Consider the following 23559-nt stretch of genomic DNA (forward strand, 5'->3'; position numbering starts at 1 on the left):
GTATCCCATTGTACTAAACCATTTTAAACTGATGTGAAATCACATCAAAATCTAGTCATTGCAAAGTTACTTTGTAAAAAAAAACTTAAGGAAAAAAGTTTATCTCAGTAAAGCAATTAAATAGCTAATCATTTAGCACTGAAGAATGTATCCAAATTTCATTTCTGAGATTTTTTATGTTTATAAAAGTTACTTTCTATTCTTTTCTTCTGAAGAATATAATATTTGGTTTAAAAAATCTATGTGTGATGTACACTAGCTGATGTTACAGTGGATTCATTTTACCTTGGTTACTTTCCCAGGATCTGCTGTTGGATGAGTTTGATAGATCAGAACAGTACAGCCACAAGTCAACAAATCAAGGTGGGATATTGCATTTTAAAAGATCAGTTTAAGAAAACAAAGCCAAACCTGAGGGTTTTTTTTCTGTGTCCACAAATCAAGCATCAACAGCTATGATCTGAGGGAAGACAGGACTAGGTAACCACTTTGACTTTGTCACTGTCTTGTATATTCTCCATGAGCTGTTAAATTCTTACCACCAAAGTTTCTGTCTGTTTAGAAGTAAGTATTTCTGTGGCCTGTTTTGTCATTTCTGAGAATTTTTTTTCACTGGCTGTAGTGGCTCACAATGACATAGTTTTCTTCACCACTTAGGTCTCCAGGACTCTTCCCCACTGCTGTTCTATGCAAGTGTTTCAACTTTGAGCATTAGCACCATGTTGGACTCATTCTGTCAGCACAACAATTTCAGGTAGCAACAGGAAGGAGTTTTCTGTGGTAGGTTTGGCTTTTCTTCTGTTCTTTGTAGTTGATTTGCCTTCCTTGATAAGTGATTTATTACCTTACCTCAGGATTATAGTCCAGCCTCCTTTTTGCAACAGCAGGATTAAAGTGCAATGACAATATCTATAACATTTTCATCTCTCTTTTGGAATGAGCATGTTTCTGGTTTAGTGGCTTTGTTTTTGTGTTTGAGATCCTACTTGTACTAGAAGGCTTTTAGAACTGTTTTGTCTCTTTACTTGCACGTTCAGAAGAATTCACATTGCATCATTCCTTCTGTGGAATGTTTCTGCCTGCAATGCCATTGCTTACATAGAAAAATGTAGGAGGAGTTCATTTAAAATCACTGTGCAAATTTATGTCTACATATGCATTCTTTCCTGTGCATATACAACTACATTTTTATCGCTATCACAAACAGAAACAGAGGTGCCCTAGCTCCCTTTGGCTGTCCTCCAAAATGATGCAGAAAGTCACTTCTTTACATTGACCTGAAGTGAACTAGAAAAACATGTCCTGGAGTTGGCTGTATAGGAGCAAATATGTGTCATTCAGCATATATTACTATTTTTCTTACTGTTTTGCTGCATGTTGGTGGGAGGTATGCATGGGAAACCATATGAAGAATTTTATTTCTATACGTGGCATTAGTTTTTTGAAAGGGAAAAAGCATGCATGATTAGAATTTATCTCCACACTTTTGCAAATGATGTAATATTAATACATACCGTAGACATAAGAGGCATATGATCTCAGTCTCTAAAAGAGGACATGGGGGAATTACTGATTAGAGAAGCTTGTTTGTCTGGGTAGGGATCAAAGGGGCAAAACGTAGTCCACAGCACTCTCCATTTTTTAATTATAAACTCCAATTAAGTGATGCAGAATAATCTTCAGCATTCCATCTGGCAGCTACGAGGAGAGAGCGAGAATAGCAGTTAACAACATTAATCAAGGCTTGAAGTAGACAGGTTCAAGTACTGCAGGCTTTATTTAAAAAAATGAGTTGGAGACAGGCTTAGCCTCTGAATAGCATTGCACAAACACAGCATATAGCACAAGAGCGTATATATGCACACGGCGTTAACCCTTCAACCTTTTGAGTACTGACATTTTCTGGACTATGACCAGATGGCCATCATACTGTCATTTTCTTCTATCATGCGTGGGGTTAATAATGAAACTTGGGAAGGATATGTTGTTGGAACTCCTGCTTAATGTAAACATTAGGGGCCACTTAAGGAAAAGTCCATGAATTATTTCCACATGTCACAGTGGTTTCGAGAATCAAAATATAACCTTATTCCGCTTAAATTATTTTAATAGCTGGTACTGAATTATACCAATTAGTTTTTATGTGTGATACGTTATATAGGAGACTATACAATGTGTGTCATTCTACTTTACATTTCTGCTTGAAGGAAAAACAGAAAAATATACTGTCAGTAAGAATATTCTTAAAAGATATATGTGGTATGTTCATATATGAAGACAAATTTTTATGTGTATGTAGTCAGTGGGCATGCTACAAAAACAATAAATGACATAATTACCATTTTGAGCAAAGGAAAATCCTTGGCATCCCTGTACAAGAAGGACCTTGTGCTGTCTTATGCTGTGGTCTCTACCAGTGCATAGTAAATCCCTCTACTGTTCTAAACTGTCATTATAAAATACTCGTAATAATAGGATAAGTTTACTGAAATTTTTTTTCTAAAGGTTATAGGTAGAGCCAAGAAAGGCATTTCATAGTGACTTTTTGAATGCTGCAGAATCAGTGTACCAGAATTCATTTATATTTTAATGTGAGTAAATTTTAGAAAATTTTCTCAGTACAAACTCTCCAAAATTTTTCTAATACAATATGGGGAAAAAGACATTTTTTTATTATTTTTTTTAATTAGCTTTATTTCAAATAGATTAAAAACTAAATAATAATAATAATAATAATAACAAACATATGCTCAAAATATGTAGGTCAGCTTAAATATGCAACATTACTTTCCAGTTTGCCGTAGAAATGATGGAAAAAAAATAGTTTTTGAATTAAAAACTTCTGATAAAAGTACATTTTCCCTTTTGCTGCCCAGTGTTTGCCTAATCTCTGTGTAGTTTTCAGCTGTGTACTAACTCTGATGTATTTCATATATACCTGTGTAAAACACAGTCCAAGAGTTGCAGACATTTTTTTAATCAAAATTCTATCCACCTTATCTATGAAATTTAACTACACAAGCCTATGCAAATAATTTAAAACTCAATCCCAGAGATTAATAGTAAAAGTGGTTTCATTATTCTCATACGCTCTATGGAGAAGATAGGATTGAAGAGAACGTATTCAGTAGTTTTTGCTATAGTGGACAACAATGTTTATTTAAAAGTTATGATACAGTATCTGAACTAGTTAGGATATGTTACTCTGGATACTTCTGTTCTCTGTGGTGGCACTTTAGTTAAAACTGGTAAAATGTGTCTGCAAAAGATATAGAAATCTTGTGAGAACAAGATTATGGTTATTGTCTTATTTGGGCTTCACTCATGGGATTCATTTAAGCACTGTTGATGCAACGGTATAGCCTTTAGTGCTATATTTTTTCAAGTATCTGCAGTGCTTACTGAGGAATAAAAAAGAGAAAATCACATTGACCAGCAGAAGCTAACTGTAACTGATCCTCAATTTCTATGAAAGGGAGTAAGGGGAAAAAGAGATCATTTGGACTTAGTGAAATCAATGCAACATTATCTGTTGATTCTGAAGATTAGGGTTAATAGAGCATTACCTCAAACATCTGGATTTTTGTGAATTTTATGGGCTAGTAACAAATAATATTAAACCCTTTTGGGGAATTCACAGGTAATTAAGAGGATAACTTGATGCCAGAAAAATTTGAGAGTTCAGCTAAGGGTGAAACGTCTTTGTTGAACTCCCTTCTTTCTTCTGACTTTTGGCAGATAAAATGTTTTGTTATTTAAAAACTGAAGTAGGTAGAAACAATAACTGCAGTACTATTGTCTTTGGTTAAGTGTGTATTACTCTACATATGGATTTTATGTATAAGCTACATACAGTCATTCTTGTTTTATAAATTTTGCGTAATTCTTATGACATAGCATAATGTCAGGCTTTCCTCTTTCTAATGAATCACAACTGATGCATTATTTCAAACTATCAGTATGATCATTGTTCCTGGATTCTGCTGTCTACAGCTAGGCCATAACAGTAAATTATGAGAAAAGGTGTTTGGAGTCTTGTAAGTTGAAATTCAGGGAATTTAGAATCACAGAATGGCTTGATTTGGGAGGGACCTCAAAGATCATCTAGTTCTAACCTCTCTGCCACAAGCAGGGTTGCCAACCACTAGACCAAGCGCTGTGAAAAACATGCATCAGTGTGCTGCATCCATTCAGCAGACCCCCTTCTGATTAGTGGTGGGACCATCCATAGGCTGAGTCGTCTACAGCTGTATGGACTTCTGCTTTAACACCTTCATTTCAGTTGCCATTACTGGCAGATCTCTTTGAAACAATCCTCTTTTTCAAGTAAATTTAAGTGCACGTAAACTCTTTCAAAAGATAAAACAGCCCATTGAGCAGAAGTGCAGCTTGTCTGTGGAACAGTGGAACTCTGGTGTAGTAGTGCTATTGGGTGAAGCTGGAAGACTGCAGCCTTTACCCCCAGATACCTGCTGTCACCTTGCATGAGAACTTACTGTAATAACAAAATAAGTAACTTTGGAGGAAAAACATCTCCATTTGGTTTTGGAGCTGACTGAAAAGAAAAATATGGGCTGTGACAGGAAAAAAATAATTTCGAAGAAAAGTAGTGCAGTGTCTCAGAAACATTAAATAATATATGTTATAAATATATAATGTGTAAATAATATATAAGCAATAGATATAAATGAGTAAGAGTTATTCCACAGTTTGTCATAAACAGTTTTGTAGCAACAGCTTCTCTAAAAATCACCAGCAGATCACTAATTGTCTCTACTTTAAATTTCTTATTTGTGTAGTCCAAACCTTTTTATGAACTAGCTATTCAGATGTAGCAGTTACCAATTAAACAAGATGTTTAGGATTTACACACATAAATCAACAGTGTGATTGAACTGAAGGAAGTTAGCTGCCCTGTTTTAGCATCAGAATTCTTAGTTTGATGCTTACATGGGGCTTTTCATTAAATTCATTAATCTTCAATAATGTCTCTGCAAAGGAGACAGATAATCCGTAATGAAAAGGTCTTTTCTTAGGATCAGTTAGTTTAAAGGTATTGAGCTTCAACTAAGAGAATCTGTTTTGAATTGCTGTTACCTCCGGAGAAGGCTGATTTGACTTTCTTTTTTGTTTGTTTGTTTGCTTGTTTTTTGTTTTTTGTTTCCCAAGCGAAACATCACTTTTGCTTGCTTTTTACTCCAAATATACTCAAGATACTCATTTAGTTCCTTCTTCACATACGGCCTTAATCTCTTTTGTTTGCTGGAATATTAACTTTACTGAGCAGGAATGAATGAGTCATTTTGCCATCCATGTAAAAGCATGCATAGCAAGGTGATATGTTTTAAATCTGCACTAGCATATAGATAGAAGAATTTTTGTGCATTTCAAATAATTATGTCTTTATCCTGTAGTTTTTCAGCTCATTCTACTAAATTAGTAGGCTGATACTCTAATTGTTAGCATCACTTTAATCATCTGGCAGTTAAATGCCCAGAATATTATCAAAACAAGTATAGTACTCAAAAAGTATGGATGAGAAAATAGAAAAACCTTCTGTTGACCCAGTTGGGATAGTTTTGTGTAGGAAAAAGATGAAAACATAGACAGCAAGTTATTTAGATAAGAAGGCTGTTGTCACTTGTATTTTCTCCTTGCAGTATATGTTTAAGAACTAGTATTGCAATCACTTGATGAAATGAAGACCAGGGAAATCAATTCCTGTCAGTAAAAATTCTAATTAATGTTTACCATAGGAAATCCATTAAAACTGCTCTAGATACTTAGAACTGAACATGAAGTTCACAAAATTATTTGTAAAAATATTGGATATGATCCTAATTTCACTCTAGGAAATAATACTCTGAGGATTTCGGTAAGATAGCATTTATAACTCTAGAACTAGGTGTATCTTTTGATTAGTTATCACTAACTTAACTGGAGTTAAATAAAATGTCACATGCAAAAATACATTAAACGTTGGAGAACAAATCTATAAAGTTACTGTGTAAATACAGTATTTTTCTCTTTTAATATTGAAACCTCCTGAGTTTTTGGCTGAATAAACAAATATTGATACATCTATCAAAGGACAGCAAAGGAATTTAAGAACCACATCTTTCAGATTTTCTCTTTTATTTTATATCTGATGGATAGCGGAAAAGTCAATTCTTTGTTTTACTGTAGTTAGAATGAAGCTTGGGATAGAGTACAAGTACGTATTCTGAATTAATTCTGAACATACCTGCTAAATCAAAGTTTCATTTAAAAAAATACCAAATTATCTTTTTTCTTCAGTGTAGAGCATGATAAAGCACAAACAAAAATTTACATTTGTGGTTTCCATGAAAATAAGAGGAAATACTTTCATAGCAGCCTACATCCTTCTCTCTAGACTGGATGAAAACTAAGATCTAAGGGAAATTAAGTTGCAACTTCCCTAACATTCAATAGTTTAAAGCATTTAATATCAGTTTCATTGTTTTAGTTAGTGATTTTTTTTCCAGTGAAATTAACTATGATATTTGAGGGAAGAAGGGTAGCAGCTAAGCAGTTTTAAGAAGAGTCTTTAGCCAAGAGGCACTATTAATGATGAGAGCTCCCCTGCTGTTTCCATGCTAAGCCAAGTCAATGAGAAATAATCATATAGCCAAGTAATAGCATTATTTTAGAGATAACAATTAGCAAGCAGTTACTAGACTGTATTTCAGCAAACCTTGATCCCCTTTTACTAATTGTGTTGAGAAGGAAAGATGAAACTAGAAGTACACTCAATGCAGAAAATTTTGGAGGATTAAAAGCTTCTGTCATTACTATCCAAAGTATTTTTTCAGTTGTATGTTCGTTTTAGAAATCACCTTAATTGTAAGTGAAACTGGGAAACTACTAAACTGACAATAGTTCAGTTTCCATAGAAAGACACCTCCTTTAGTGCTGCATCAAGAAGTGCATTAACTCAGTCCTATCATCTTAATTTCATAGGCAGTGCATGTTTCTATTTGTCATTGCCTTTCTCTTCTCTATAAATGTCACACTGAAGTTCAGTAATGTTTATATTTTATAGATGTCTACAACAGAGTTACAGAATTAAATAAAATTCTTACTAAGAGGCAGCAGCGTTGCCTGCTTAGAAGATGGAATATTTCTTTGCAAATGGCTATGTAGTCGGTGGCTAAATTTTGTTTTCAAAATCCTATTATCTTAAAATTACCCTTTACATTTAAATGAAGACTTGCAAGGCAGAAATACCTTTCACTTTTCTGTTTTTCTGAATGATATGAATGAATGATATAGTACAGCCTACCAAAAGCTAACGCATTCGTTACATATAAATGTTTCAACTGTTGAGGAATAAAACCTCCATCTGAAATTAGAAACGAATAGAGTTTTTAACTTCAATTATATACAACATTTTGCCAACTTCTGAAAGAAAGTTAGCAGAAATTCTGATGGATATTGAAAGAAAGAAATTTAAATATAGATTGATTCTAGGTAACTATTCGAGGGAATGATACAGCTGACAAATCAAGTGCTTCTTGGGATATAATTGCATAAAATGCTCAAGTCAGTGACTAAGGACAGTGTTGAGAAGTTTCATCCTGAATGTTCAAAGTTCAGCAGTAATGAGAAAAAATTAAATCCATCAGTTTGGCTACAAATTTTAGAGTCTTGATACAAGGGTAGCAGCTGTCTGAATTTGGCAGTAAATGCTCTTCTATTTTCAAACCGAATGCATTAGATAATGGTCCAGCCTAATTCAACCCTAATTTCTAAGCAGGATTAAATGTACGAACAGACGTGTAGACTTTGAAAGTAAGGATTTTGTCTACCTGGAAATGAACCTAGCAGAACCACTGCATGCCACCCAATTCAAGTTCTAGATCACTCCACTTGCATAGCTTAGACTGTGACGTGGTTGTGTAGGAACATCACCTTTTTGAGCCAGCTGCCCAAGATAAATTACAACTTGGATGTTTCCTGGCATTCTATTGAATTTGTGGTTTAAGTCTGACTTTGCAGTGCTGTGTATGCCTGAGATATGCTGTGGATGTGCAGAACATGATGAGGTTATGAAGAGGTGAGAAATTCTGCTTATTTGTGTGAAGTAAGAAGTAAAAAGTGTTTGTCATAAATCAGATATTGGCCAAGATAACATGTGCTTTTTTTGTGATATAATAGTAAATCATATTTAGCCTTCTGAAAGAAACAGTCCAGCATTTGTACATTTAAAGGATAAATAACTATGAAGCAACAGGAGACAAGCTATTTTCTTTCAAAAGCATGAAAAAGTCTTCACAAAATGCTTAATATACACTAGTCATTAAAAATATGAGTTTTTTTTTAATTGAAGAACATCACAGCAATGATTACAGTAATTTATTTTCCTCCACCATAATTACTTTTTTAATTAAATGTTCCTATATGATGATTAGGGTTGATCAAAAACAATTCTTGCTATTTCAGCTATTGGGAGTGAGAAGACCACCTGTAGTTCTTTGCTGTTTCATAAGAGCAGAAGCACAAGATTAATTTTTAGCGTTAATGTACCAAAGGCTATGGGCAGGTTCTTCCATGTACTTCATAATGATTCAGTTATGTGCTCTATTGTAGAAAACATGTTATTGCTTCTGTGTTCTTGTGTATTAGAAGTGTATCTGAAAGTGGAAGAAAAGTGAAGAACGTGTCATTTGTAAACTTGAAGTTGAATACCTGACACTAAAAATCACGTGGATTAACATTTATCATGCTTTTAAGCAGATATTTATCAATTTTTGCAATCAAACCAAGAGTTTATTATTTTTTAATATTGCCTATTGCTCTTACCCTATTATGGCTGTTGTAATGTATTATCTGAATAAGCCAGTGAGGAGAGGGAAGTATATGAAACAGAACAATGGAGAGTGATCAGAGAGAGACAAAAATGAGTTTTCTGGGACTCAATGACAATAATCTACAAGAAGCAATTACTTGTATCTGCAAAATGGGTCATCATGAGTAGTGCTTGTACACAACATAATTTGACAGTTCTGACATAGGTTCAAATGGGATAGTGCCCTTAATATTTTTCCTAACTATGAAAGAAAACCACTCATTTATGGCTGTTATTTTGTCCTACAATATTATTGCAGTTGGTGTGAGAAAAGTATGCAAGATACAAGATAGGAATTGTACTATTTAGTACTTACAAATGGTGTTTTCTGTTGTCTGAGAACACTGTTGAAGTGAGGATAAATATTCTCACCTCATTAAGAAACAGCTTTTAGAAAAGGCAAAATACTTCAGTTGCCACTTGTGAGATGCAGATGCGCTGCCTGTTTCACGTGTCTAGCTCTATCTCTCCATGAGACCCAGACCATGTGCTAGAAAGCAATCTCCATTTCAATTAAACTGTCAGGGAAAGAAAATATCTTTCAAAATGTACTGTAAGAGCTTCACATACAAAGGTTACATTTAGGATGATTATATGCATTATATGCATGGACATAGAGATGAAATCACATGGTGTCAGGATACAATGAAATCACTTTGTACATATGTGCCATACACCATGCAGAAAACTCTTTGCAAATATGTCTGTGAAAGTTTATGAGACAGTGTCATAAAGTCTTATTTGAAAGATGTGTTTGATGCAAAGCTTTTGACCACCAACACCTGGTCAAGCTCTTAATCATAGAATCCTTAGACTTGAAAGGGACCTCTGAGGAACATCTAGTCCAAATCCCATGTAGTGAACAGGGCTACCATCACTAGATAAATTTGCTCAGGGCCTGATCCAGCCTCTCCTTGAAAGTCTTCAGGGATGTGGCATCAACCTCAACTCTAGGTAACCTCTTCCAGTGCCTCACCACCCTCGCTGTAAATTTTTTTTTTACATATATTTTTTTCATATTCTTTTCTATGTCTAACAGCCCGTGGGTTTGCTTAATTTTTTAAGTGGATGCATGGCATGAATGGAAGCTCTATTAATTTGGTTCTTCCAATGCTTTTTCGCTTTTCATGAGTAAATTTTATTAATGCTTTCCTTAACCCACAGGTATCTCAGCAGGTCTTGAGCTAACTATATATAAAAATTATGCATCTATTGGACAACATTAAAAAAGTTTTTATTAAAGTTATAAGCTGTAGTTTATTATAGCTGTAAGTAACATAAAATAAATTTGAACTATTAATTTGTTATATCAGAATTGGAGCAGTAGCAAGGAGTGAGTGTAGATCATTTTGCAAGAGAGAAAAGAAAATATTTATGTTTATTTGTGAGGTGCTAAGAAATCTTTGAATGTAAAAGCTTTAAAAAGTCAATAATAGTAAGTGGGAATGCTAAACCAAATAGTTCTGCTTTGCCACATGTGAAATAAACCAACAAATGTAAAATTTTATCAAATAGTGATAATAAACAGCATGTTCAGCGAGTTCTAAAAATAGAACATTGATCAGAATATCTCACTTCCAATTAACATCACTCTGTTTTGTAAGGCAGTGAGAAAGGAGGACCCTGGGGAACTACAGGCCTTGTAAGCCTCACGTCTGTGCCTGGGAGGATCATGGAACATGGATCCTTCTGGAAGACATGCTAGAGCATGTGAGGGATGACCAGGTGATCTGAGACAGCCAGCATGGCTTCAACAATGGAAAGTTGTGCCTGACTAATCTGATGGCCTTCTATGATGGAATGACAGGACACAGGAAGGATGTTAAACTTTTGGAGAGGGTCCAGAGGAGATGATGAAGATGATCAGAGGACTGGAGTGTCTCTCTTGTGAGGACAGGCTGAAGGTGTGGGGCTTGTTCAGTCTGGAGAAGAGTAGGCTTCAGGGAGAACAAATTAAAGCCTTTCAATATTTGATGGGTGATTATAAACTAGAAAGAAATCTACTTTTTACATTGGTAGATAGTGATAGGACAAGGGGGAATGACTTTAAACTAGTGGAGTGAACATTCAGATTAGATGTCAGAGGGAAGTTTGGGAAGTTTTTTACTGAGATAGTGGTGAAGTACTGGATTAGGCTGCCCAGAGCAGTTGTGAATGCTCTATCCATGGAGGTATTCAAGGCCAGGTTGGATGAGGCCCTGAGCAACTGGTCCTTGTACTTGGCCTAGTAGTTGGCTATCCTGCCTTTGGCCTGGGTATGGGAACTTGATGATCCTTGAGGTCCCCTCCAACCCAAGCCATTTTATGATATCATTAAATTGAACTATAAAGGAGGAAAGTCTGCAGAGCATAACAGTACCGAAATAAGCCACTTTGAGCTGGATGCATGCAGAAAAGGCAGATACATCTCAACATTCATCATATTGAGCACATTTTTATACATTGTTCACACTTTGAAATAAAATCTTTGAAATTTAGAGCCACTTAAGCAGTACCTGGGAAGGAATCACGCATGTTCTGATGAGTTAAAATCTATCTTCAGAAAATGAGATTCAGTAGCAGACAGCTTGTTTCACCCACTTTTCTTCCTCTCCTTTACCACCTTCTGTTTTGAGTTCCCAGATTTACTATTATGTGAAGGAGTGTAGATTTTTATGAGCAGGGCACACAGGCTCTTGTTCATCGCTGGTAAAAATGCAAACCAAATGTTAATGACTGTTGAAAAACAGTGTTTTTTGGCTGAGAATTTGCTCTATCAGATAGTGTCATTGTTGTTTCCACGGAAATAGAAGAGAGGCATTAGTTTTGGAACAACCAACATGGAATTTATTCAGATTGTTCAAACACTGAAAAAATGTGTGGCTAGGTATGCCTAGTTTTGTAACTTACAGCAAGAAGTTTACAAATAAGATCTTGGAAGTTAATATAAGAATAATTAGCAAATTCAAGTAGCATTATGAATTATTCAGTGCTAGAAGTATTTTAACTAGCCCAAAGTACAAGAGAAGAGTTCCACAGCAAGTTTAGTAAATTACTGTGAGAGAGAAAACTCTATTCAATAAACACCATATGGTAGAGCATCTAAATTTGTTGCATTCAGTTGTAGAATACGTAGGACACTCAGACCTCTTACTAGATATGAAGAATCAGCTATATATATATATTTAGCTAAAATCTAATAGTAACCATAAGGATTTTTATATTTTAACAGTGAGAGGCATCTATAGTAATACTTCAATAATCTGGGTTTATAATTTTTATAATTACTCTGAACTATACTTGATCTTTTATAAAGGTAGTAGTAGTACTCAGTGTTATTTTATTATCATAGAACTTAAATTCCAAGTCAAAAATCAAGGTTCCACTTGTGCCAGGCATGGCATATTTCCTCTCATGTTACAAATAATCCTCACTTGCCCCTATAATATTCATAGAAAAATATAAAATCTTTTGTTTAAGATAAATCATTCTAAAAAAAAATTCTCTTTATTTTTCTCAAAAGAACTAGAAATAAAGAGACAAATTAACAGATATCTGACATTCTCATTCAGAGGTTAGCCTTTTTCATATGGGAGTAAAAATTATTTGTTAATAACTGCTTTTTCATGCTGTAGTTTTATACTATATGAAAAGACACACACATGACTTTGCTGGCCAGCTGATGCCATCTGCTGGGGCCTGCTTAAAGAACTGAAATGACTATTCATATTTTTTCCATGGGAGTTGCTCAGTGTCAGTTGGTTTTAAACCCAGTTCCAATCAAGATTATTTTTGTCTCACTTCCAATTTATAGGGTAGCATGATCACGCATAGCAAGACAATGTTTATCATTTTTCTTAGTTTATAGACTCTGTTTCTTGGTGTAGCACTGTTCATGTAGTCAATTTTCAGGTCCCTGAATATTGTAGGCATCAGCAGCTGGGGTTGAAGTATTTGAATACATGTTCTAAGTACTGAGTTTTTTATATACTTGGACTTTTTAAAGAATTAACTCATACATTTGTTTTTAAATGGGTAATATGTATTTGTTGCAATCCACAAAATACAGTCATACATATAATATGTTAAACACTTGCTCAACTTGTATATATAAGTTCCTCCACTTTGAGTTTAAATATTCGTTTTAAATCTGTTCCCTGTTGAGCTCCAGAAAGTGCTTGGAGTCTTGTGTTTTGGAAGAGAAAGATCTTCATTTTCAATGAAGTGGACAAGTTGAGATGGAAGTCCTATATGAAAACCCACTTGGGATCTTCATTGTCCCATGGTTCCTCTAGAGGAGTAGATAGCACATGAAAATGTGGAGCACAAGAGTGAATCAGAGGAAAGAGTGTGAAAGCGATATTATATGAGGTTCCCCTACAGACTACAGATGAGCCCTTCTGTTGAATGAGCGTGGTGATTTTTTTCTATTCCTTCAGTTGCTGTCTGAACTAATTTGCCCAATGCTGGGGTGAACAGTATTTGACAATATTGCTTAGAAAAACAGAAGACAAAACAGTGTCAAAAGATGCAAATTTTCCTTAGCAACATCAGGCTAGGTACATGGCTTTACTTTGGAACAAGTATGACAGAAATGCAGAGGTTGGAAAAAAGGCTTTACATTTGACAATTTTTGTTAATCACACCACTTAATAACTTAGCACTTTGATTTATCGTTCATAGGTAGGCAGGAGATGAAATAGTTGTAAAAAAATATTTTAAATATATTTACTTTTTTATTTATGAGGATCTGCACGTGACAAGTAGACACAGAATTACTACAGATGGAGCTAATGTATCATGGAGGTCCAAGAGACAACTAACAATCCGTAATGTGAACTAAAATACTTCAAATTCTGCCTGGTGAGCCTAAGGGCCCAGGAGGTATATTTGCACATTTAGGGTAGTTGGTGATAATAACAGTCCACTTCAAAGACTTACTCTTTTTTTTTCGCTGTTGTTTAAACAAAGATCTGATCATGTTAAAAAAAATAAATAAATCTGCACACATCGTTTCTTTCTGATCCTTGCCTTAAATAAAGCCTGACTAAATCTGATGAGGCAATTGGAAACTCATGATCCCTACTCCAACCCTGTCTTCTTTGATAGCCTGCACTGATTAAAATTACTTAGATTAGTGAAATTTGCTGAAACGCTAGAAGGGTGAAATTCCTATAATGACTACACAAGAGATGCTTGCATATGCTGTATTGAAACCATATCATTATTATTCAGTCTGTGAAGCTCATCATGTAAATGAAATATCTGGATTGGCCTGAATTCTGTGTGATGTAGAATAGCCATGTACTTTAAATATCTTTAAGAGAAAGAAAAAGAAAAAAATAATAATAAATCACTGTTTGATTATTAATTCCTGTGTTCATCCATATTATGACTCTTGTCCTAAACTTTCTAACCACAAATTAATTCCTAGTATCCATTACTGTTTGATAATTCATGGATTGCAATGAATGACAGATGTCTCCTGTATTATAAAAGAAGCAAAATTTGTGTGATTGATACACTCAAAATCTGATACTGAAAGTTATTTCAGAGCATGAGGGCAGAGCTGAAACTAATGCCTCCTTTTTTATTATATTGACCCAGTGTCAGAGGTGAATGTTTGTTGGGGGGTATGGAAGTACAGTCTGAACCTTCCTGCCAATATTCTGTTGCATTTTGTTGCCAAGTGACAGATGGCAGTAGAGGGCAGTCTGACAAAATGGTGCCTGACGTGGAATTGTGAAGGAGGAAAAGCGGTGGAATTGAATGTCTCCGTGCAGAAAAAATGGCACTCACTGATACTTGCTGAACGTTTGTGGAGGCCAAATTTTGGATGTCAGCACAGTGAGTGATGAGTGCTGTACTTCAGCAGCATCACTGTCAGAGCAGCTCTGAAACAGCGTCACCTCCATTGGTGCAAATTTTTATCTGTGTAACATGAAGTCTCTTGTTCATTGATGGTAAAAGTGCATACCTAATGATGGTAATGATGTTGAAAAATATAATAGAGCATTGAGAATTTGCTCTATCAGATAGTGTCATTGAGCTCTTTTCATCAGTCGTAGGTTCCATGGAAATAAATAGGTGGCATTACTTTCACAGCAAGCTATGTATATTTTATTAACATATTAATTTCACTTGTGACATTATTTTTGATTGAAAAGTTAAACTATCTGTCCAGCTGTCTTGTATTGAAATAAATAATTAATAAGCGTTACCAAGTTAGTGTAACTCTTTTGCCAGAACTGAGGAAGCAATAGGGCACGTCCTTTCAGATATTTAATTAAAAAGTCTGCTTGGTTGTACTATGTCAGTATTTTAGTCATGTTTGTAGGGCATATAATTCTTATTCTTCCGTCCTTTATCTCTACAGGTTTATCACGCTACTGTTGCAACATTGGGTTGGTAGGGCATACATGTATTTTAACTATGGAATCTGGGAAAATACATTCTATTCATTAAAAAAAAAATCTGAGAAATGACCTACAAATGTTTCCATAAAGATGATTTTCCCTGTCTCTGCTTCAATCCAGCAAGCCACCTCGATCTACGACAAACAAAATATATAGGAAATGTTTTTCAGTAATATAAAAATCCAGACAAAATGTTCAAATTCAGCTGTTACTTTCAGTGAGGTGAAAAAAACAAGTTCCCTGTGTACAGATCTAAAATGATTTTCTCCCTCTGTTTAGGTAACTTGCAGAAATTATGCATTTTAGGCATATGATTTGTAGGCTTGAGTGTTTCTGTTTTTACAAAAATCGTAATGAAGATCTTGTTGTGGCACTTTATCTTCGTTTATAACTGACACCCACTTTGGATCAAGCATATAAAAATACAAGGGCTGTAAAAATTGAAGTCTCTGAGTAGAACATTTATCTTACAAAAATTACAGAAGTTTGGTGGTGGTTTTTTTTTGGTTTTTTTTTTTTGTGTGTGTGTGTGTGTGTGTGGTTTTGTTTGTTTGTTTGTTTGTTTTTTGGTTAGTCCTTTCTCATTGTGGATGCATTACTTACATTTTGAAACTTTTTTTAGTCACTATTTTTAATTGCTCCACAAAAAATGGAATCCATTTCCAAATGTATGCAGATTAAAGAAGAACTTGCAGGACATTGTTAATTATGTATTAAGTTGGTCTGAAAGTAATACTTATTTATAATGCCACGCTTATAAAAATTTGCCCCAGTGGAGGTGATCCAGTCTTTAACAGCTACTAGGACAGTATCAGTGCCAAAACACACCACCCACTGCCTCACTGTGCTCATATCCACTGTTTAATCTCCATAAATGTTTAGCAAGAGTCGATGATGTCAATTAGTGTCTCTTGGTATTTTTTTTTTTTTTTTTTTTGTGTGTGTGTGTGTGTGTGTAGGGATTCAATGAAACTGTTTGGTTTCATCTACACTTTTATGTCAGTCACCATTCTGTTACACTGCCTCTGCTGCCCTCTGTCTCATGGCAACAAAATGTAATAGAATATTGGTGGGAAGGTTCAGCCTCTACTTCTATGCCACCAACATCCACCTCTGATTTTATGGCCTAACATAATAAAATAGGAGGCATTACTTTTGGAGCAGCCCTTGTGTTTGGTTTACCCAAGAAACATTGTAAAATGCTGTTGGTAAATGAAGAGGATTTAATTTTAATAATGGTACAGGTTTTGATTTGGGTTTGCATAAAAATTACAGCTATTTAATTGCAAAGTTGTTCATGAGAGAAAAATCACATTTCTTCTGCTTCCATGTAAAGGAAAATTGGGTGGCATCAGTTTGTAAGCACAGAATAGCCACCAATAATTTCACATGCTAAAAAAGCAAAGAGAGTTTCTGTTTGTATCTCAGTGTCTTGTATCTCTAGGCAGCAGGAGAATTACCTCTGTACAGCAGTGAAAGTAGCAGCTTTGCTTCTGGCCACTAATCCAATTTGAACAAACAAAAAATAAATAAAAGCAGTTATATTAATTGGTAATGTGCCAGGCTGCAACAAGTTATGCAAGATGTGCAACTCCTGAGTTTAAAGAATGAGGAAAAAACAAGTAGTCAGGTGGAAATCATAAAATATATGATGTGAGCAAAATAGATCCAGAATTTCCATCAAATAGAGAAAAACTAAATCATTTCATGATGTCTCATTGGCCTATTTCCTCATAGTAAATTATTTCTTATGTATTTCACTGTGCTTATGCTCTAGTTATTAAATGTTTAACATAGTTCTAAACATATCATAACAATTTTTAAATATCTCTACCTTTCCTCTCCTCTCCTCTCCTCTCCTCTCCTCTCCTCTCCTCTCCTCTCCTCTCCTCTCCTCTCCTCTCCTCTCCTCTCCTCTCCTCTCCTCTCCTCTCCTCTCCTCTCCTCTCCTCTCCTCTCCTCTCCTCTCCTCTCCTCTCCTCTCCTCTCCTCTCCTCTCCTCTCCTCTCCTCTCCTTCCTTTTTTTTTTTTTTTTAGTGAAAGGCTAACCTATTACTTTGTGCCTGAGATAAATATAAAGTTTTGTCTATTACAACCAAATAATCATACCACTCTAGATGAGATGACCTCTTCTGAACTCTGTGATTAAGGAGAATTGCTGAAATGTGGAATGTATTAAGTCCTTCCTTCGTTTAACTCTCCTATTTCTTTCTTCCTGTTGGTTATGTTGTTGTTTTTATTTCATGTTTGGATCAGTGGTACTGGGGGCTCAAATCAGAGGCAGAGACCTACTGTGATAAATATTTTATGAATACAAAGCATGAGATGGCGTGGTTCTGTTCTTAACTGCAAGTCAGGGAGACCGAGGGTATAGGAAGGAGTGCACTGGTCCCATACTGGTGTTGTGCCATGCATGATGAGGTAGGACTGGATTTGGAGGACTGGATTTGGACTCATGAGTGACCTATGAGTCACCTATGAGTACCTGTATATCCAGCATGATTTCTCCTTGCATTTTCTCCTTGCCTTTCTGAATATTGGTAAGTTATTTTCCACCTATATATTTGTAGACCCTTGCTCTGATTTGAATGGTCAGTTGAACTAAACATTGCTCTATACTTTTCCCTTTTTAGAGTAGGAGTAAATATTTAGGTTGGCCAAATCGCATTGCATGAGCTCAAGTTTACACATAGGCTTTTATTTTACTACAGCTTTTAAACAGATAGATTACTTTGCTTATTTGGTGTTCAGAGAAGGTTAATACTCTCAAGGAGTCAGTCACCTGGTTGTAGTACAGGGTGTCCAGTCTCTCATTACACGAGGTTAGTCTAGACCAATACACAAATATGTCAAGTGCCACTTGTACTGCTATGTTCCTAAGTAACTTTGCTCCACAATAGCGTTGTGTTCTACCTATGTTCTTAACTATGTTAAATTCCAAGCTGATACTTAATGGAATGATCATCATCATTACTCTGACCTTGATGTATCCTCTTCTTGTTCTGCAAGAACGAAACTGCTACAACTGTAAAGCAGCTGAGGCAGAATAACAACATACAGCCCTTGGTTAGGTTTAGCTACCACACACTAGCCCAGCCCAGAACAGATTGCATTGTCCTCCCATTCATCTTGATCTCTTGGCGTTATACTGCATAGATTTCTAAATGTGCAGGAAACAACCTGAGGCTTTGAGGAAGGAAGAAAGCACAAACTGAGAGCCAAGGTGATGAATTTCAAACAGAACAACTGTTTTGCATAGCTGTTTAGTGAACTTAGCTGATCTTATTTGATAAAAGGTTACAGGTTAATAAGATGAAAACAAGCTATTGCAGGATATACCTTAAAATGCCCCATTTTTAATTTAAAGATTCACATGGTAAAATAAGCACTTAAAAGAGTAATATAATTTCAAATAAGTACAATGCTAAAGGGCATGTTTCTGCATGACTTCCTTTAATAACTACAGTCTACAGCCTAATTCAGCCTTTCAGATTATTGCAGCATGGGCATTTTTGTTTTTTATAGTCACACAGCATGCTATTTTATTCTTGCTGTAGTAAAAACATATTTTTTGGTTGGCTTTTTACATAGTGATCTCTTAATTGGAAACAGATGCTAATGTAAGAGGAAGAATGTTTTAATTGATACACTTGAGTTGGAAAATATCAGGTACCTGAAGAACTGATGTGGGTTTAAAACAAAGGGTGCTTTGTTGTTCATCATTTGGAATAAGATCACTTTACTATAATATAACTCATCAGAAGTTAATGAGGCCATTGGAAGTCTTGTATTATTTAGCTTGTACCAAAGTATCTGAGACAGAATAGAACAAGTGAAATATGCTTCATTTTGTGTTGTTATTATTATTTTTTTTTAATCTGAAAATACTGTTGTTTGCCTTATTTACCCCTCATTAAAAACTCTATTGTACCCCATGTATTTTTGAGACACATCTAGCAATTATCACAGATGTATGCTAAATTAGCATTGCAGTAAGTTTTCCTCAGAAAAGTGAAGCGTGCTTTTTCAGGAATCCCTGGACAACTGACCCATGTAGACTTCACCCAGGAGCATGCGCTCCTGATGTGTTTGCAAGAATGGTTGTCTGGGAATCCCTGCCCTTGAGAAGCTCTTAAACACTAGCTATGGTGAGCATCTGGAGCAAACCAGGAAGGCTTTGCAAGCCACTGGAGTGAAATTCATGTATGCAAATGGTGTGAACCTCACATAGAAATTGTATCCTTTTTTTTTTTTTTTTTTTTTTTTTTCCTTTCTAGAAAGCAAAGAAGCAAAATCTTTTGAATCCACAAACTTTTATTAAGCTCATTCTTATCTGACAGTCATATTTTTTTCCCACTCTGAACTTACAGAAATAAGAAAAATCTTTCAGTTTAATGTCTGCAGTAGATTTAGTTCACAAATTCTTCCATTAGAGTACAGCACACTTTTGAAGTGATAAGTGATTAGTCCAAAAAGTCCAAAACTGTGAGACATTTTCATGAGAACCTGAACTTAAATGCAAATAAAGCAACAAGAAACACTTGTCCAATACCAGAAACCTTTTACTGACAGGGGCAAACCTCTGTTTAACTTCAGTTGAAATAATATGTTGTGATTGACAACCTTTGATTAAAAGCAGCAACACTAAAATTGAATGTCTATCATCTTCTTGCACCACAGGTCAACCTTCAAGGGTAATGTAATATCTGTTGCAAAATTTAGTGAAATCCATTACGTATGATGTACGCTTCAGTATGTATTTGAGGCATTTCTAGTTACAATTTTTGCAATTGTCAGCATCTGCAATGCATTGTGACTGACTCACTTGTATTAGTGTCATGTTGGGGGAACCTGAGTTGACACAGGTCAGTTTTTGAGTGTAGGGGTAATGGGCATGCTTCAGCTACTTTTGATTTATTGCAGGATGTAATCTCTAAATAGCATTACACTGCTCAAGATAAAAAATGTGTTTATTAACAAAACAAACTAGCTCTATAGTCATTCCCCTAACCTGGGAAAGTCGGAGAAAAACAGAATGAAGGATCTGGTAGAGGTGTCGATGGTTGGGAATAACTGGGCGTAGGCGCAGCTACGTGCCTTGGACTAGTTGTTCTGATGCTCTGCCCTCTACAGACAACGTAGGGAAAAATTAGGTCTGTTCCCAAAAACTGTTAAATTAGTTTTGCATACACATCTGGATTTGTCACATTTTGTGACAGATGGCCTGACTTCCATTTATTGGCTTGGACATTAAAGCATATCCAAATTGTTTCAGTGTTGATATTAATGTAGTGTTCAAAAAAGCTAGAAATAATAATACCTGCACCATAGATGCTTTATTCTTCTTTCAGATGTCGCATCAGAAAAGTTGAGGCAATTTTGACCACAGTAAAAAAAGTGTTGGAAAACGTCAGTATGGCTTCTGACCAGAATTTCATCCTTGCCTAAGGCGAGCATAAAACTTCAGAATCACAGAATTGTCAAGCATAAAACTTCAGAATAATTAGTTACTTTAAATATATACACGTTTTCTGCCTAGCTTATTCTGAGTTTATATCCAGATGAAGCGTGAAGTCAATTAATATGGCATAAAGTATATTCAAGCCACTGTAATGATGTCTGGGACACTTTCTTGTTTTCTGTATGCTTTTAAATTATATACAAAGCACAAAAGACTATGGACATAAATTGCTAGGAGAATTATGAAAATATTTTTTTAATTTTTTTTTTTTTATTTGAACTTCTGTTCAAGCTATTTTAATGGCTGTCAAAATTTATAGCATGGGTTTAAAATGCAGCACATTCTCTATTCCTTCTGTGAATAGCAGGCTGTACAAAATTACTTCTAATATATTTGTAGAGATTGCAGTGATTGTCTCTAAACAATTAGGAATAAAAGTATGAATTATATTTGTAGGCAAAAAAAACCACAAAGACAAGTGCATAATTATGGGTTTTTTAAGAGAGTAATTCATAAGGATCTAGTAGGTCATAAATGAAATTAATTCATCTAAGCATTACTGTATCCTCTTTGGGCAGAATTAAGGGAAGGAGAAACAACTTGTCATTTGCAGGTGACAAGAGAACAGTTTTCCAACAAATTCTAAATGGTTCATGATCTGAGAAAAAGAAAATATCTTTTGATCTTTGGAATCAAATGCATAAACCTCAGCAAAATAGCAGATAGTTCGGTAACTGCAGAACAGTTATTTTATCTCTTTCCTGTCTCAGCGTCACTGAGGTATAAATTCACATTGTTACATGGACTGCAAGTAAGAAGAGGAGGTAATATTTCAACTCTATTTAGCATTAGTGAGCCTAGACTGAAGTAATATGTCCCATCTGGGGCACAGCACTTCAAGAAGGACATGTACTTGTGGGCTATTTGATGAAAGCCCCTCTGACAGCTTCAAAAGATATCAGAGCATATCTTTTGAATAAAAAATAAATGAATTAAGTTTGTTTAGCCTAAGGGAAAGAAGACCAAAACCAGGACAGTTTTAGTTTTATTACTCAAAACCTATTATTGTAGAAGAGAAGCTATATGTTACTCCATTATGTCCGTCATGGAGAGGATAAGTATAATGGCATTAACAAGCGAGGTTTAGGCTAGACATAATGAGAAAAAATACTCTAATGGCTGGGTAGGCTATCACTAGTATAGAATGCCTCAGGAGGTTAAAGTCTCCAAATTTAGGAATAGTTAAGAACAGAGTTGACAAATAGCTACTGGGAATGACATAATTGTGGTTTATTTTGGGGAATAGAACAGGATTACTGTATGTCTAGAGGTCCTTTCCAGCCTTTTTTTTTTTTTTTTTTTTTTTTTAATTTAAACTATGAATTCTTATTTCGTTCCCAGCACTACAGTTCTTGACTGCGGAACTCAAAATGCCTTGTAAAGAAAAGACGATTGAGATGGGAACCTAGCTCATTTTATTTATTTAAAGTTATATCCTTCTATGTTAGCTTTGGTTTTTCATTATGATGGTTGAATTACTACTATTATCACAGAAGACTGTGTTTTAAAAAGGAAGTGAGCTATTATGTGGTCCAGTTACAGTGTATTTCATAACCTCTGAGACTGTATGTCTATACTAACTAACTAATGTTATCCTGTAAATACTGTGATATTCTATTTACGGGTTAGTCAAGTTTTTCATAAATGTATTTTCATTTCTGGATTTTGTAAATTCTCAAGAGATTTGGTAAAGGCTTACACAAAGTGATGGAATGGAGAGACTGAAATACCACAGCAGCAGAGGTAATGTGCAAATTCCTTCTTTGGGCAAGAAAGCTTCTACTTTGTCGTGATGTAATGAAAGCATAACATATTCTGTCATTCAAAAACATAAACTCAGTCCAGCTGAGAATTTTGGACAATTCTTCCTGTTACAAATTATGAAACATTTATCTTTTGCATATATCTGCGATGTAACTGCATCACACCTAGTATCAGATGGAATGGAATCACATTTTATTAATGTGTTGCTAATAAGGTCTTCTGCTGGAATCGATGCCTTCTAATACCATTCTTCATGGACTGAAGGAACAGCTATTTCATTTTTCACTACAGTGTATGGAAAATTGTGGTGTGCAGTTTTTTAAAGGGAAATTCACACTGAATTTTAGACATCCTTCTCTTATTAGTATTTGCAATGCTTGAAAATGAATGTTTCACTTTAGCAACAGTAGAATGATTTGACAAACTATCTCAGTGTACCTGAATCAAAATGTTATAAGAACAGCTGTGGCAATTCTGTGGAACTATCATAAAGTTTTGGTTTATGCTTCAGTTCCTTAAGCAGTAGATATTTGCATTTGAGAAATGATTTGAATTGAAACATATTTTTCATGCAAGAAAAATGTGTTGAATCAGCTTACTTGGTATGACTGTTGAGGTCAGTGTTTTCAGTTACTCTCCTGAGGCCTGAACTAGATGGGGGGAAAAAAATCTTGAATTTTACATCAGCCAGCACTGGGGTGATCCTCAGTGATGCTCTTCGTCGACACTTGAGTGCAGCATCCTCCAACATCCTGTCTTCATAGAGTGACTAGTGTCCCTAGTGTTTGACATGGTAGATTATTATGTTTATACAGTTTCCTTTTTTTTTTTTTTTTTTCTTTCTTTTTGTAAATAAGGACATATATTTTCCAGTTAAAGTTAACATAAGTGCCTGCAAGGAGAGGTATCATGGAAAATATGCTTAGAACAATTAATCTGTTTCACAGCTTGGAAAAGAAAGCAGGGAGAAAAAAAATGCAGCTGTACAGCTGTGCAACCAGAGTCTGGGA

At 35.1% G+C, this 23559-nt stretch overlaps 1 long non-coding RNA gene across 1 annotated transcript in view; it reads left to right on the forward strand.

Annotated features, from left to right (window-relative positions):
- The first annotated feature begins 661 nt into the window (after positions 1–661).
- LOC128082576 (uncharacterized) overlaps positions 662–23559 on the forward strand; it is a 37004-nt gene continuing 14106 nt past the window's right edge. Inside the window, exon 1 of the long non-coding RNA XR_008207727.1 lies at positions 662–780. This is a non-coding gene — a long non-coding RNA (uncharacterized LOC128082576). The remainder of the gene's footprint in view (positions 781–23559) is intronic.

The sequence above is a fragment of the Tympanuchus pallidicinctus genome, unplaced genomic scaffold (genome assembly GCF_026119805.1).
Source record: "Tympanuchus pallidicinctus isolate F22 unplaced genomic scaffold, pur_lepc_1.0 scaffold22, whole genome shotgun sequence".
NCBI classification, from domain to species: Eukaryota; Metazoa; Chordata; class Aves; order Galliformes; family Phasianidae; genus Tympanuchus; species Tympanuchus pallidicinctus.